At 26.1% G+C, this 15,685-nt stretch overlaps 1 protein-coding gene and 1 long non-coding RNA gene across 11 annotated transcripts in view; one reads left to right on the top strand and one right to left on the bottom strand.

Moving 5' to 3' along the window:
• Positions 1-15,685, bottom strand: part of LOC127284478 (uncharacterized) — a 92,481-nt gene that overhangs the window by 6,520 nt on the left and 70,276 nt on the right. For all 4 annotated transcript variants that reach the window (XR_007843491.1, XR_007843487.1, XR_007843490.1 and 1 more), the window contains exon 8: positions 14,426-14,518. This is a non-coding gene — a long non-coding RNA (uncharacterized LOC127284478). The remainder of the gene's footprint in view (positions 1-14,425; positions 14,519-15,685) is intronic.
• Positions 7,113-15,685, top strand: part of LOC127284390 (potassium voltage-gated channel subfamily KQT member 1-like) — a 60,459-nt gene continuing 51,886 nt past the window's right edge. For 3 of the 7 annotated variants that reach the window (XM_051309813.1, XM_051309796.1, XM_051309806.1), the window contains exon 1: positions 7,114-7,410. The gene's annotated coding sequence lies outside the window, so the exon portion shown is untranslated. Of the gene's footprint in view, positions 7,411-15,685 lie in introns of all 7 variants that reach the window. The other 4 variants (XM_051309801.1, XM_051309824.1, XM_051309842.1 and 1 more) reach the window with 4 other exon arrangements.

Raw genomic sequence — 15,685 nt, 5'->3', positions numbered from 1 at the left:
ATTGTTAAAAATCACTCAGAAAAAAGTTTTCTTTGAAACAAACGTTGAACTTTTGGTTGAATCAACTAAAAATAATTTCGTTCAAAAAAACTCTTTCTTCATTTGTAAAATTTATTAAAATAAACCAAACGTTAATTTAGATCAAATAAATATATTTTTTTTTAAATCGAAAAAAGTGATTTTAAAGAAATCTTTTTTCTGGGTGTAAATTAAAAATAAAATGTAGAATTAATCTTTTTCCTCTCGTTTTGAGATATTTTATTTTTTTCCGTTGTAAATTTTTTGAATTTTAATGAATGGAATTTGCGATTTGATAAAAAAAGGTGTTAAATTGAAGAAAAAGGACAAAATGAAACGAGACATTTGTGGGTGAGATGATGGTTTAAAGGGGGCGAAATAAGGGGGGGTTAGGGGTTTTGAGGAGGAGTTCAGAAGGACGCTGTGCAAACGGGTAAGAGAAAGAGCGAGATAAAGGGAGAGAGAATCAGTCGACGTGCCGGCAGCAAATCGAACGCACGTACGCTCCTTTCGGAGCGCGCGAGGCGCTTCTCGTGCCCCCGAAAAACATTAATAATAATCATCAATTTATTGATAAAGAGTGATTTTTCGACCTCATCAATATCTCATTGAGAAAATCCCTCTGAGCGCGCGTGTCAGTGAGCCTCGAAGTTTATTTATATGTATATAGATACACACACATATATACATTGTATATGTATATATGGTGCGGTTGCACGTAAGGTTTTGCATTAATGCAAGAGCTTCCGGGATAGCCGCCGGCATCTTCGGAAACTGTGTCGAGCCCTGATTCCTCATACGTTTAACCACGTGAAATTAATTACATTTCTTGGAAAAATATCAACTGTTAAATTTTACTATTTTAGTTTATTTTTTTTTCTTACTTTTTCGGTGAATAATAAATTTATTAACATATAAACGGATAGTTGCCTATAAATAATGTTTTATGATATTTATGCAACGATTAAAGTAACATCGATTCAAGAAAAGGATTAACGTTTTTGTTTTTTTTTTTTAAACTCGTTTCTTCAAATGGTAAAATATTTTCTGATGTTCGTTTCAAAAAAAAAAAATTAAATATTTACACGGAACGGTTAAAATTTTTTTAGAATGTTTTAGCTGTTTCGGGTAAATTTTTTAAATTTTCTTTATGTTAGTTTTTATAAATTTCTGTTACTAAACACACTGAAGTTATCTCCTATTTTAAAAATATAAAATTTATTTACTAAACAAAATAATTAATTAAAATAAGTAGAAAATATGGGAAAATTAGTTTTTATTTTAATTTCCTTTAAAAAGGATTTAATTAACTATAACTTAAATATTATAATTATCAAAGTTTAATAACAAATATTATGGAACATTAAATCATGATTTACTTAATAATATATTCAATTTTTTATGTGAATAAATTTAAAGTATCATCGATATTCAATGTTCAATTTCTCTATAGAGATACATTTACAATTAATTGGAATTATTAAATTACTATATTGAATAATTAACAGAAAATTTTGTGATCGACTCGAAACAAAAGTTAACGAATATAAATTTATATTTGATATGCTTACCTCCTTTAAATTATATTATTCATTAACATTACAAAATTTAAAAAAAAAATTACAGTAATTTGTTCTTGATAATTATTTAATTCTTTTAATTTTTAAAATTATTTTGATAATTATTTTATTTAAAAATATAATTTTTAATTAGTAATTAGGAAAATCATTAATAGGTTTGAATTTAATATTGTTACATTTATCTTAAGTTTAAAAAAATCTAATTTAAAAAAATACTTTTTAAAAATATTTTTCCTTTTTATTTTTTTTTTCAAAATATCATTACGAAACTTGAGTCTTTTTTTAAATTCAAGCACGTTAATTACACGTTTTCATACGATACTTGATCTCGCAGCATCCCCCGTTCATTAGATTCCGGAAATTGTTTGATCTTATTTCTGAAATTCTCAAAAATCTCTTGTCAGAGAATTCCATGAGTTTGTGGTTGAAGAGTGAAAGAGGGGGGCTCAGGGGGATTGTGAAATATGTCACGTGTGTCGATGAACTTCATATATATATATATAGGTACTTTTTTCTTGTTTCATTGGACAGAAGGGGGATGAAAATAAAAAAAAAAACTTGTACCAGTCGAGTATTTTTCAGTTTATAATCTCATATGACCTTATGACCCTTTTATGAAATAACAATTAAGCTTGTCGGTAATGCTCACTGGCAAAAAAAAAACGAGAAATTGTGTGGGGGGATTAGAGAAAAATGTAAGAGTGGTTTGTTCTGCTGGAAAATCCCAATGGATTTTTCAAAGAAAAGACACACAAAAAAAAAGATTCTATATTATAGTCTTTTAATGAAAATTATAGTGGAATTAAATTCTATATGAAATTGAGACTGTGGTAATTGAAATTGGTTTTTGTGTCTCTCTTTTATAATTTAACAAACGTCAATATCCTTTTTGAGATTATATATACCCAAATCCTCAGTTAAAATTTAATTAAGTTTATTTTATTTTTATCGAACATTTTATTCTATATTATTTTTTTACCTTTACAGTTTTACTTAAATATTAAAAAAAAAAAAAAATTTCCTATCTTTCGTTCGTTTCCTGTTTCTAGCAATTTTTATAACTTTTTTTTTATTATTCGTTTTTCAAATCCTATTTATTTTTCGTTATCCTACAATTTATTGTCCTTTTCTATTTTTTAAAATTCTCGTTCCATTTTTAACAACTTTTATTTTAGTTTTATTTCTAACAATTTTTTTTATTTTTATGTCTAACCGTATGTGTTTTTTTTTTATTTTTTTGTTGTTGTAATTTTGCATATTTTTTTTATTACTTTTTATATTTACATTTGTTGCTCTAATAATTATTATTTCTTTATTACTTCATTAAATATTTATTTATAAATAAACAGAATATGCAACAATTAAAAAAATAAGTAAAATATTATTTATTATAGAATATTAGTATTTTTTTGAAAATAATAACGTATTAAACAAACAATAAACTTATTAAAACAATGTAATCGGAGGAAAATAATGAAACATTATATAAAATGAATCGAGATTATTTTATGCTCGTCTGAACCTTTAAGCAGCTCTAATTGGCTAATTTTATTTATAATTTCAATTCTCCTCTCATCTATATATATATATATATCGACAGTATTATATATTGAAATATTTCTCCTTCATTTATATATTCATATTCAAATTTCCACGTAATTTTCATAGTAAAATCGATGTTAACGAACAAAAGAATGAAAAAAATCCATGTCAAGATAAAAAAAAAAAAAACAGTAGTTTTATCAAAGGGAATAAAATTCAGAAATCAATCGTTTAGTTGGGATTTTTTTGTCCTATTCCCCACAGCCAACGATTTTCACGTTTATGCCAGAATGACGTTTTCGCTATATAAGCATGCCTCGTTGCTTCATTGCTCTCCATATTGTGATGATCTAAAACCCGGAATAACGTGAACTTAAGTGCATTATTACCCCATTCCCTGCTTTCTCTGCTTTTTCTCTCTCAATTTTACGACCGACACACCTTTAATGTCGAATTAGTATACATTACATTAACATTTTAGTAAGGCGAAAAGGAAGTTTTACAAAAAATGTTTTTGCACATTTTATAAATGTGCAAATTTAACAAAATTTTTCTTTTATAATTTTTGGAAAAAATTTTCGTTTCCATTAACGAATGAAAAAATATATATAATTTATTTTATGAAATAATGCGAAAAGTTTTTGAAAAAAAGAATTAAAAATTATGACTTCTTGTTTTGAAAGATTAAAAGTTTAATTTAATGTGGGGGGGAAATTACTCTTAGAGATTAAAAGTTAGGATTTTAATTAGAATTTTGTCTCGGAATTCTCAAAGGCCCAATTTAAATCTCTGTCTTGGAAGATATATATCTTCAACATTTTGGACCACGAGAGTGGATGTAGTGTGGTTGGAGCTGAGAAGTGGTCTTCCTTCTCTCTCTCACACACACACACATAAGATTTTCTTTATACTCTCGTAAATTGTAGACACGTCACTAGCAGCAAGTGTTATCAATAGCTGACTATCAATTCTCAATTTTTATACAGTTCAAGTTGAAATGAGTTTGGATATTCATTCTCTCCATGAAAGAGGAGTCTCGCAACAATGAAGCGAAGAATATATATAAGTGGAAAAAAAAGTTTGCAAAAAATAAAAGAACCGCATACAAATAGATTCTCGTTAGGTGAGGATATTAAATCAAGAACCTTGTGTATAAAAAGAAAACAAGAAAAATGTTTTAAAGAAAAATTTAGAAATCCCTTCTGAGAAGGAAATTTTTTTTTCAAAAATAACTAATTTTCAAATTTTTCATTAATTTTCAATAATTATATTTTCTTTACTATTATTTGTATTTATTATTATTGAAAGAGTCAGTGACAATATATTTGTATTTGAAATTTTTATTTCCGGTAAAGAATCTCTCTTCAAACACAGTATTTACTTGAGATCACGTCTTTGATATTCGGACCAAGTTTGGTCAAGTGACAAACAATGCAAAGAAGTGATGTAAATTTCAATATCATTTTATATCTTTATTTTTAAATTTCTTTAAAAATTTCTTTTCAAACTTTTTTTGATTTTATTCTTTGAAACATTATCATTGAAAATCTACTTTCTATATATTTGATAAGAACTTCAATTTCACCAGAAATTTTATTACATTTTTCGAAAAAATACCAGTAAAAAAATTACCACCCCCTTCTAAAATTCTGTAACAAATAATTACCATTAAATTAAATAATAATTACTTAATACAAATAAATATTTATTTGAAAACAAGTAATCTATTATTTGAAACAAAGAAATTTTTTTTCAGTGTACGAATTTTATTATTGTGATAATTGGCATTTTGAAGATGTTCGTGTCTTATTTTTATTGACAAAAGTGTCCAAATGTGATAATTTATTGACTAAAAGCTCTGTGATGTAAAAAAAGGCACGTAACTTTTTATTGCTAAATTTTACGATTCTGGCTGTGCGCGTAAACGTTTGTTTCTTCTTATCGTGTTTATATAGCTTCTTTTCTATACAAAAAAAAATATATATATATATAGAAGATTTTCAAGATACAGAAATACTCTTGTCAATGGGTGAATTCCCAGTTCGTTGCTATACAAGTCTGATAAAATTTGCAGAGTCCCGAAGCGAGAAGTGGCACGAAGCTCGTTCATTTTGCATTGTGCCAACTAGCTTCGACGAAAGAAAATATATTGCGACACAAGGGCAAAGTGCAATCAGGGAAAAATATAACCCACCCTTTCTCCAATGTGTGCGCTTCAGTAAAAACAGAAAATCAATGCGGAAAAAAAATTTATATTTTTTTTATTCTTCTAACTAAAAAAAATTACTATTTGGAACCATCATTATTTGAATTTCTAAATTTATATCAAGAACATCTGTATTAAAATCAATTCCATATTTCTAAATTTTCTGATCGAATTAATAAAAGTGATAAAAAAAACTATTTCTTAAATTAAACCATTATATTTCGAGTTTGAATTTTGAACACAATATGTTTTAATAAAATACATAGAGCTTGACCCATATTCGATATAAACTTGAACAAATATCGTGTCCCGAGGGAATTGACTTTCTCTAATACTATACCTATGTATAGTTATATAGTTTAAAGAAGTCGTAATAAAAAAAATAAAATCAAAGATAAAAAAAATTCTTTTTTTTATATATATAATATTAAATTTGCAATTCATGCAATAACGAAAATATGATGCGAAATGAAACTTTTTTTTTGCATTTTATTAGCTTCTCCGTTTGATTGCATTTTGCATTATTTCAGACAATGAAATGAAGCGCATAGGGACGTGCGAAAAGAGTTTCTATTGCGCGAGCAATTGTAAAAGTTCAAAAACACTTCTGCGATTACAACTCCACTGTTGCATTATATATGCAGTAAAAATAGAAGTGTTGTGTACTGGTTTCGCAAAATAATAATGAACATCACAATTGACAACTCATCATCCTTTTCGCAGTTGTTTATTCATCATCCGAAATGTCCTTTTGTTTAACATTATTTTAATTATCCAGAGAAAAAAAGAAAAAAATTTTTATTTTATATTGACGGTGGTTCCAAATAACAGTAGCGGGAGGGTAAATTTATTCCTTCGCTTTGTAAAGGAGATGTTAATTATACACAGAACAATTGATATTACAGTAGAAACAGAGACATTTATATTCATAAGCTCATCAATCTGAGATAACTTCAGTGTGTCAAATAAGTAACGCTTTCCCATAATGCAAACTATCTTGTTGGCTAGAATTACATGGCGAGTATTTGTCAAGATAAGGTGTTAATAATGGAACTGAACTGTAATTAGTTTTCACAGCAGGCATATACTGATTAAAATGCATTGATTATTTACATAGACAGAAAATAATGACATCTATCATTCGGTCTTATTATTACTTATTACTTTCCAAAAGGCAATAATTTGAAAATTACTGTCAACAAAGATAATAAGACACTGAAATTATCAATTCGGACAATTTCGGACAAATAAAAATTCGAGACATAAGAATTCTAACTAATTATATTTATGGGATAATCGTGTAACAATAACTTTAATTATAATGATTATTTTTAATTAATTTTTTAAATTTATTACAGAATTCACTGTTCCTATTTTCTTGAGCCTTTAAATAATGGACCTTTATCATTTTTAAACCACTTTTAAAGTGCATCCCTCATCCTTTTTAAAAGTCACTGTCTTTTCATGGCAAGTTAGCTGACGAATTATCGAGAAGCACTTTCAAGTTTTTAAACTTGGATAAGCGATGGTTTCTTCATTTTCTGTATGGATCAAAAAGTTTGATGTCTTAAAGAATAGCGTTCTTTTTTTAAAAAAAAGTTTTTCGCACTTTCTTTTCTTTAACCGCGATAGAGTGAACAATTGCGAAAGAAAAATATAATTTATATATATAAATTCTTGGCCCCATGCCAATGATACCAGCAAGACTAAACTCATTGTTATTATTCTTCTTCTTTTTTATTACTTCAATATCAGCATATTTTTTAAAATTCACGTGCAAATAAAGAAGGGAAAAAAATAAAGGCAACAAATTTTAATAGTTGAAATTATCATTTACGGAACAAGTCATTATATACATATATACCAACTGTGATATATAGTGATAGTATATAGTGTGATTGTGTTTTATTGCTCGGTGTAAAAAGATTCTTTACATGTATATAGTATAAGGAAACAGTAAAATCTGGATGAGTGAAATAAGTTTGCTGCCGTGGAAAGCTTGTGCGTTTCCCAGGAAACTTTATAAAATACATACGAAAGTTACACGGAGTACTTAAGTTGCAGGTGAGTTTTATACTGTACTGTAATCTCTTTTGCAATTTTATATATATATATATAAAAGTTTTCGAAATTCACTGTATTTTATCTCGTCAAATGTTCACTTCAAACCGCACCAACTTATTTCCGAAAGAAATGGGAATTTCTTCAGCGGTTTACCACGGGTTTAAGCGGAAGATATAAACCTTATTTCTCGGCAAAATACTTTCTCGTTACTTAAATCAAGTGTCTTTGATATTAAACAAGAAATTCTATTTTTTTTCTTATACAGTAAATTCTCTCTAAATGAACACCTTGAAAAAACCATCATAGCAAATAAGCTTTTTTTTGCTTATCATTGAAAATTTCGCATTTTTTTGAGATATTTTGATGTCAAAAAAGACAAAAAAAAAATTATGAACTCCCCAGGGGTGTGAAAATGATTCTAAAACCATTTTACTGTAAACTTTGAATTAGTCTAATTATTATAATCTACTAATAAATTCCAATATTCATGTTTATTCAACAAAACATAATTTAGGAAATGTATTACATTTTTTTGTGACAAATCAAAGCAATTTGCAAATAGCAAGTTTTTAGAGAATTATAGTTTCAATTTAGGAAGAGGAAACAGCAAATTAGAACGCAATTAACTCAACTCTTCGTGTGCAAGAACATCTTCATTAGAGGCTAACGTTTTAGAGAGTTTAGATGATGAATTATTATACAGTTAATACCAGCAAAACGGAATAAATATTTTCTTCTATAAAGAAAATCCTTTAAAAAAAAAGATAAACTAAACAATATATTTTCAACAAAAATTAATGATTATATTGTTACAATATTTGAAATAAGTTAAAATAATTATCATTTAAGCAGAACTTTTAATTCAAAGTAGCCAATTGAAACTTTCCACAATTATTAGAAATTCGGTTTGATATTCTAGTTATTGGTGTGCTAATGAGATTGAAAATGTTCTATGCTTTATAAATCGAGAACGCATATTGTAGAGGAAGATTTCAATTAGTAAAGTTCTAACTTCAAATTTTCAAAATAAACTATCGTAGCAATGTATAAGTACTAAGCTTGATTTACTCCTCATTGAATCGCTTCTCTAACGAAATCGGCTTTTGATTCTTCATTATTTAAATTCCTTAATTATTCTGCATGGACGATTTTGAGGTAGATAAATACTTTTGGATTTTTCGAAAAATTTTAAATTTCTTCAATTGGAAAAATAATCGTTTGGGAGTGCCGCCAAAGTCTTAATCTGGGAATCTCGAACAAAAAAAAATGTATGGAGCACTTTTTTATTTGTCCAGCGGATGTTGAGCTAGGTATATATTATGAATTTTATATGAATTGAAACAATTTGCGGAGAAATCTGCAAGTGAGTTCTAGGTCAGATTATCCTAATAACAATAGCCCAAGTGTGCAACTTTGAAAGTTCATTTGGGATAAGTAGAAGAAGCCGTTTCGCTCAGGCCACGAATGTAATTATGCTCGTTCATCACTAGTTTCACTTTGGAATTTGACCAAGACTTATAATGTCACTGATTGGTGACAATTAAAATTCTATTAATCACAAATACTTAACTTTTATTTAAACATATATATATTTAATTATTTTCCCCATTAAGTGCCGATAGAAAAACAACGATAATCAAGACACAGAACTTTTAATAAGTTTTCTTCTTGAGAATCACAACTTTGCCAAGTACTTGAAAATGTACTTTCTAAACTAGAATTAAAAAAATAATTTTCGAAATACAAAATCAATGACAGATTTAATTATTGGTAGTTACAACCATGGTAATTACATGAATTGTATAATTAAAGTCATGAACAATATGATAGAATAGTTGTTACCGGTTTATGGTAGTTTTAGTGAATAGAATTTCGCAAAACATTAATACGATTTTGACCCGAAAATAACTTTCTCATGTTTAAACCATGATTTGGATTGCCAGAGCGGCTTTAATTGTCTCTGCATTAGCATTGGCACCTTGAGTCCTTGATTATTTTCCAGTTTGAATCACGCTCGATGACTGGCAATACACACACTCACAAACCTATAAATATATTCAACCTACGAGTTCCTGAAACGTGTTGACAAAGGAATTTAATTCAGGGGTATATAAAACGGATTATGAAGAACCTATTTCGATATCGAATGCGCGATGGCTGCACTTTTCAAAATAATATACGTAATTACTCATTAGTACAACATTATTCAGCAAACTGGCGGTCGAAAATGATTTTTTAAACCATAATTCATTAAATAAGTAGTTTTTAATTAATTATTATTTATTTGATTAATAATAATAACTAATTTTTTAAATAGTTTTATTTTACATAATATAAAAGTTCTGCATTAAAGCACAAAAAATAGTAAATAAAAAATTTGTTTGAATTACTTTTAAATAATTGTTTGACATAACATGATTGAAATAATACATCTTTCATTTGAAGTGAATTGTTTAATTGAATAACCGTATTTGAACACATGTGACCAGTCTCAATTTATGTGTATATACTAATCTATTAATTGAAGGTCCAAGTAATGTGAACATGTGTTCGTAAGTGTTGTTCTGGTTAAGTGAATTTCAGATATAATGGCGAATATTCACGATTACAGTAAACAGTTTGCAAAATGAACAGTGTATACCCTAACAACAGCGGTTTTGATATATAATTTTATCATTAACAATCTTAATTAATTAATAATAAATAATATTCTATATATAATAAATAAGAATTGTGAATTTTTTAAAAATATATAAATATAAATTCATTTACTAGAGAAATCTCAAAGAGTAAATATACAGTACAAACGGCTTTATAGTGGATCAAATAAACATTATATGGAATGGATGATGTTTTAACGATTTTATTGAAACAATAAATATTGCATGATATTGAGTTAGAAAATGTTGATATGAGCTATATCGTAAAATTTTTCGAATGCTTTTAAATCATTCACAATGCATACATATATAACAAATACATTACGTTCCATTGGGCATTTTCAACTCGTCAATACTACAAAAGTTCTTTATAGAAATTTCAGCAAAGGGAATTCTTTTATTGAAAATTTCCTGAAAGACATAGAGAATAGACTAAAAAGAAGTTTTAAAAGTATTCCCATTTTCTTATAAATTTTATATATATATATAGAACGAAGGAGATTCATTCTTTCTTTGGGCAAAGAGTGAAAAATTTTCACTTTTCCGGATTGAGAAAAATTTATTTACTTTTTTTTTAAAATCTAGAAGTTTATGAATATGATTAAATTTTAATACAATTTTCCTGGGAGTTATTTTATAGGCTGAAACTACAATTAATTAAACTACCATCAATTACCATGAATTGTAACTAGCAATAGTTGTAACTATTATTGGTTGTTCCTGACTATATATAAAAGATTGTTACCACCATTAGTTAATAGTAATAACCATACTAAAAACTACCATTTTTTGGTAGTTTCAGACTTTTTTTATTTTACTTGCTGACTTCAGTTGCAGTTTCGAAATAAAATAAAGTTACATGGTTTATTGTGGTCTATCCTATACGAAACGACTGGTGATTCAGTAAATTTTTCTCGATGAACTGTCGCCGAGTCATTCCGATTTACAGAGCGATTTTTCTCAAAATGTTGTCTTCCTCTACAACCAAGAAACTACATAGGGAAAAATAAATGGGAACTTTGCTGACATATTCTTCCCTTCATTTTTCCTATATTTCTTTATTTTGCAATTTTTTAACTTTATTTCAAATTTTAAGTGTAATTTATATTATTATTATTATTATTATTATTACATTTTTGTAATTTATAAATTAAAATAATAATTATGACAAAACAATAATTTTATATATTAAATATATCTTCCAAGGTTTTTTTTCTTTATTACAGTCTTTCTTATAAAATGGCACATAAAAATTTTAATCAATGCGTTGTAATAAAGTTAATAATTGCGAATTTAAACAAAAAAAAAGAAGAAAAAAATTATGTGTAACAAGTGCTGTCACGTTATGAATTTAATCTGCCTAGCGAATATGCACCTCGTCGGATGACATTATCATCCTTTAAATGCAAAACACAAAGGCTTTAGACAATTTATTAAAAAATACTTTTTTAAAAATAAAGTTAACTAATTATAAAACAATAAAAAAATAATATCCATACGACATTTTTCTTTATGTAAATTTACAGAAATTACATATCTAACCTTCAATCTCAGTTACATTGTATATACGTAATATATGTATATAATAGAAATATGAAAATGAATTTCACGCTTTGTAAAGTTGTGGAAAATAAAATTTTACGAAATTAATTAATTAATTAATATTTCCAGGATTCTCTATTTTACCATCTTTTCCATTATAATTAAGAATTTCTCAGAGTAATTTTTTTTAATAATGCTAATTAAAAATGAACTGGTAAAAATGTGCTCATTATTTTGATAATTAATCATATTTTGAAATAAATTAATCTGATGTTTTTTATATCGAAAAAGAATTTTTAAAACGAAAAAATTAAATTCATATAGTGGAAAGATCTGTTAAAAAAATAACAATACCAATAATAATAATTCAATAAAAATAATAATAATAATAATAATAATAGTAATATTAATAATAACTTTGGTTGGATTAAGTTTGTTTTCTAAGTTAAATATTTTTTCTACTTTTTTTGCAAAATAATCGATTCCTCATTTCCAATTTAATTTATATTTTTTCATTTAATTAACTCAATTACTCGCTTTTACAAAATTAAAAAAAAATGTTAAGAATCTTGTGTACACTATATCAATATCTTCGCTTCAAGATCGACCTCATTATTTATCAAAAAAAAAAAATTGTAATCTTATCAAAGTTTGTAAAATCATTACATTGAAAACTACCGTCGTTTGTGACCATTATCAATTTTCTCTTTTTTTAATTGATCAAAAATGAGTCTTTTATAATCTTGAAAAGCTTAACGAGTAAACACTTTAAGTTTTCATTTTTTTACAAAATAAAGAAAATCCTAATGAATTTTAGATGAAAAAAAACTTGTTTTTTCCTATTTTCGGGAATATGTTTTATAAAGAACGTGCGAAATAAATAAATTTCTTCAATTTTTGAAGACTTTCTATGCAAATTAATTGAATTTCGAGCAGATTCCGAGGAGTCTTGACTTTATATTCCAGAAACGAAAACTCTACATCCCTTTTTGCATTTTAAATGTGAAACCTGGCACGCATGTACCAGAAGTTATTGGCTCTTCTCTTGATTGCATTTCGCATTTAAATTCACACTCTATATATATAAATACACAGATGGAAGAACTCATACCTAACAGATTTAAAAAATCTAAATGCATAACGAAAGAACGAAAGAACGAAAGAAGAACAATATTATTAGTAGTAATAAATCAAAAAAATTAATTCAGGTACAATAATTCATGTATGAAACAGAAGCGAAAGAGAAAGATTTTCATTTCGAAGGTGAATTTCACAATAAAACAAATATAAAATATATATATAACAAAACTTGAAATAATTTTATCGACACTCGATTATTTATTTGGCTTCACGATAATCAAAAGGGAAATATAGATCAAATGCAGATACACAAATTCATATATTGGAATTCGAGTATAATATACATACTATTTCCCAATCTGCGAAAGAAGATTTAGGTCACTTTCCTATACGAGCAATTAATTTTTCCGCTGTAATAATTCAAACGCTCCTCCAACTTTTTATGCGACTCATGGGACAATTTAATAACCATAAAAGAAATGAGTTAAATGCTCAATTTCATTATTTTAATTTTCATTGCTTTTAATTGCAAAAACAGAGTTAAAAATATTTCCCCTCTGGGATAAGTTTTTCTTTTTTTAAGCAGAATTTCTTAAACAAATTCAATGTATTTTTTTTTATTAAATGTTAAATTATTTGGTCCAAATAAATATTTATTTGATTCAAATATAAATTATTTTCAAAAAATTTATTTTCACTCCAATTGGAAACAAATTTTTATTAGAAAAATTAATATATATAGATAAATTTTAATTGTCAGTGTATGCATCATTTCTAATCTATGATATGCCTAAAATTCTAACTAGGCCACCGGATGATGGACATGCTCGGATCACACAAGCATATTTTGAAACCCTGCCAGAAACTCGGATTTGAAAGAAAATTCTGTATTCTTAAAATATCGCTTTTTCCTCGGAAGCTTGGTTGTAATCTCGGCTTTTATCGCGTGCATTATATTCATTCACCACGTTTATCCATATATATGTATATATATTTTTTTGTCGTTGATACACGAATTTACGTAAATAGATTACGCTATAAGCTAAGGTGAATTATTTACTATATATTTTTTTAATATACATTCATGAATTTTGCCTATTTTTTTTATTATATTCTTGCGCATTTATTTTTTGAAGGGAATATTTTTTTTCTTGAATTTTTATAAAACTTTCCCAATACAAAAATGAATATAATGTTAATATATTTTTTTTACATTATTTTCATTTTTTTTAAATTTTTATAAGCTATATTTTATTATATATATATATAGAACAATTTATAATTCAAAGAACCGACTTTTCTACTTTATATAGGCGCATCATGAATTCTCATCGAATTTATGAACTCCCTAAGGTCCAGTACTTACTAGACGCTGGAAAATATCTTCTGTTATATTATCTTCTCTACTATAGAAAAATCGATTTCTGATAATATTGAAAAAATCTCAAATTTCTCATATCGTGTACCTACTTATTTTTAATGTAAATTTATGGTAGTTTATAAATTAAATTTTCTTTTTTCAATTTTAAAGTTTTATAATTTAAAAAGAAAATTTTTTTGTTTAATATCATCAGCTATAACGAAAAATTTCTAAAAACCCAACGAAAATTGGATTTTCTCTTAAACGAAATTTTATGATGAAAAATAGTAAAAAAAAAATTTTTCCTAACAATAATAAATTACAAGAAACAAAACCAAAACCAAAAATTTGTTTTAAAAGTTTCAAAACTTACATTTGTTGATTTTTTCTGCCTTGCTGCTTTCTTCTCCATTCAGTAATTCTTTCAGTGATCCTTTAACAGTGTTTTTCCAAATTATTTTCGGTTCTATAAAAGAAAAATATTTTTTTTTTCAAACAAATAATATTTTTTGAAATCAAAAAGTAATTTTCTCTTTCAAAAAGTAAAACAATAAATATTGTGATTTTTTAAATATAAATGGAAAATATTTTGTTATCACGAAAAATAATAATAATAATAATAATAAAAGTGTTTGAAAAAACAAATAATATACAATTCTCAATGGATAATATAAAAGAGGTAAATACGTGAAAATGCTTTCATACATTTTCCTCACCGTTATATATATAAAGCAACACTACCATCACTAAAAATCATAAAAATCTAAAATTGAGGTAACTTTTATGCGCATAAAATGTGCCACGAAAATAACATTTTCCAAATTTATTTATGCAAAATACGTGTTGTATTATTTTACATGCGTTACTTTGCATCAAGGGACTTTGTAGTATGGATCAATTTACATGTTGATTGATCATAATTAAACAGCTAATAATAGGAAACAATAAAATTTTATATTACATTCTATGTAATAATTTTATGAACAAATTGATAATATAAATAATAATCATTATTCATATTTAAAACTTTTTTAAAAATAGTATTACTAATTTTCAAGAGATAATTAATGTAAAAAACGGTGTTTCAATAATGCACAAGGACGTGTATTCATAATTTCTGTTACGTCTTGTAATTGCATTAAAGATTCTTATAAGTAAATAGTCGGCAGGGGCAAAGGAAACTTTTTTTTTAACTTATATAAACGATTTATCTGAAAAAGCACTTTGAGACTAAAAGTATATGCTCTTGCCTCAGTATACTTAAATAGAAAATCTTATTGGTACTCGCAGTCATAAGCTATCGTTTACAAAACTTTTAAAAGTAAACTTTATATAAAACAAATTAGAATGTTTTCTTTCTGATGAATTTTGTTGTATATACTTTTTTAATTAAGTAAAGTTTATTATGGAGTAAACTTATAATTTCAATACAATGATCTGAATCCAATTTTCCAAGTAAGCTCTTAATTTAAAGGAAAGGGAATAGTATTCACTGATAAAAACCCTCAACTTAGCAAACGATGAGTCGTAAAACGAAAAATAGCCATCAAGGCTTGCAACAGTGCTTATCTATTACACGGAAAGCATTTTAATGTGTATGCCCTTTAATGGAAATAAAGCTTCGCTTTCTATC

The sequence above is a fragment of the Leptopilina boulardi genome, unplaced genomic scaffold, assembly GCF_019393585.1.
Source record: "Leptopilina boulardi isolate dan_hultmark-lab unplaced genomic scaffold, ZJU_Lbou_2.1 LbouV2_119, whole genome shotgun sequence".
NCBI classification, from domain to species: domain Eukaryota; kingdom Metazoa; phylum Arthropoda; class Insecta; order Hymenoptera; family Figitidae; genus Leptopilina; species Leptopilina boulardi.
The sequence above is the reverse complement of the archived record's forward strand: the minus strand, read 5'-3'. Positions and strand labels throughout refer to the sequence as shown.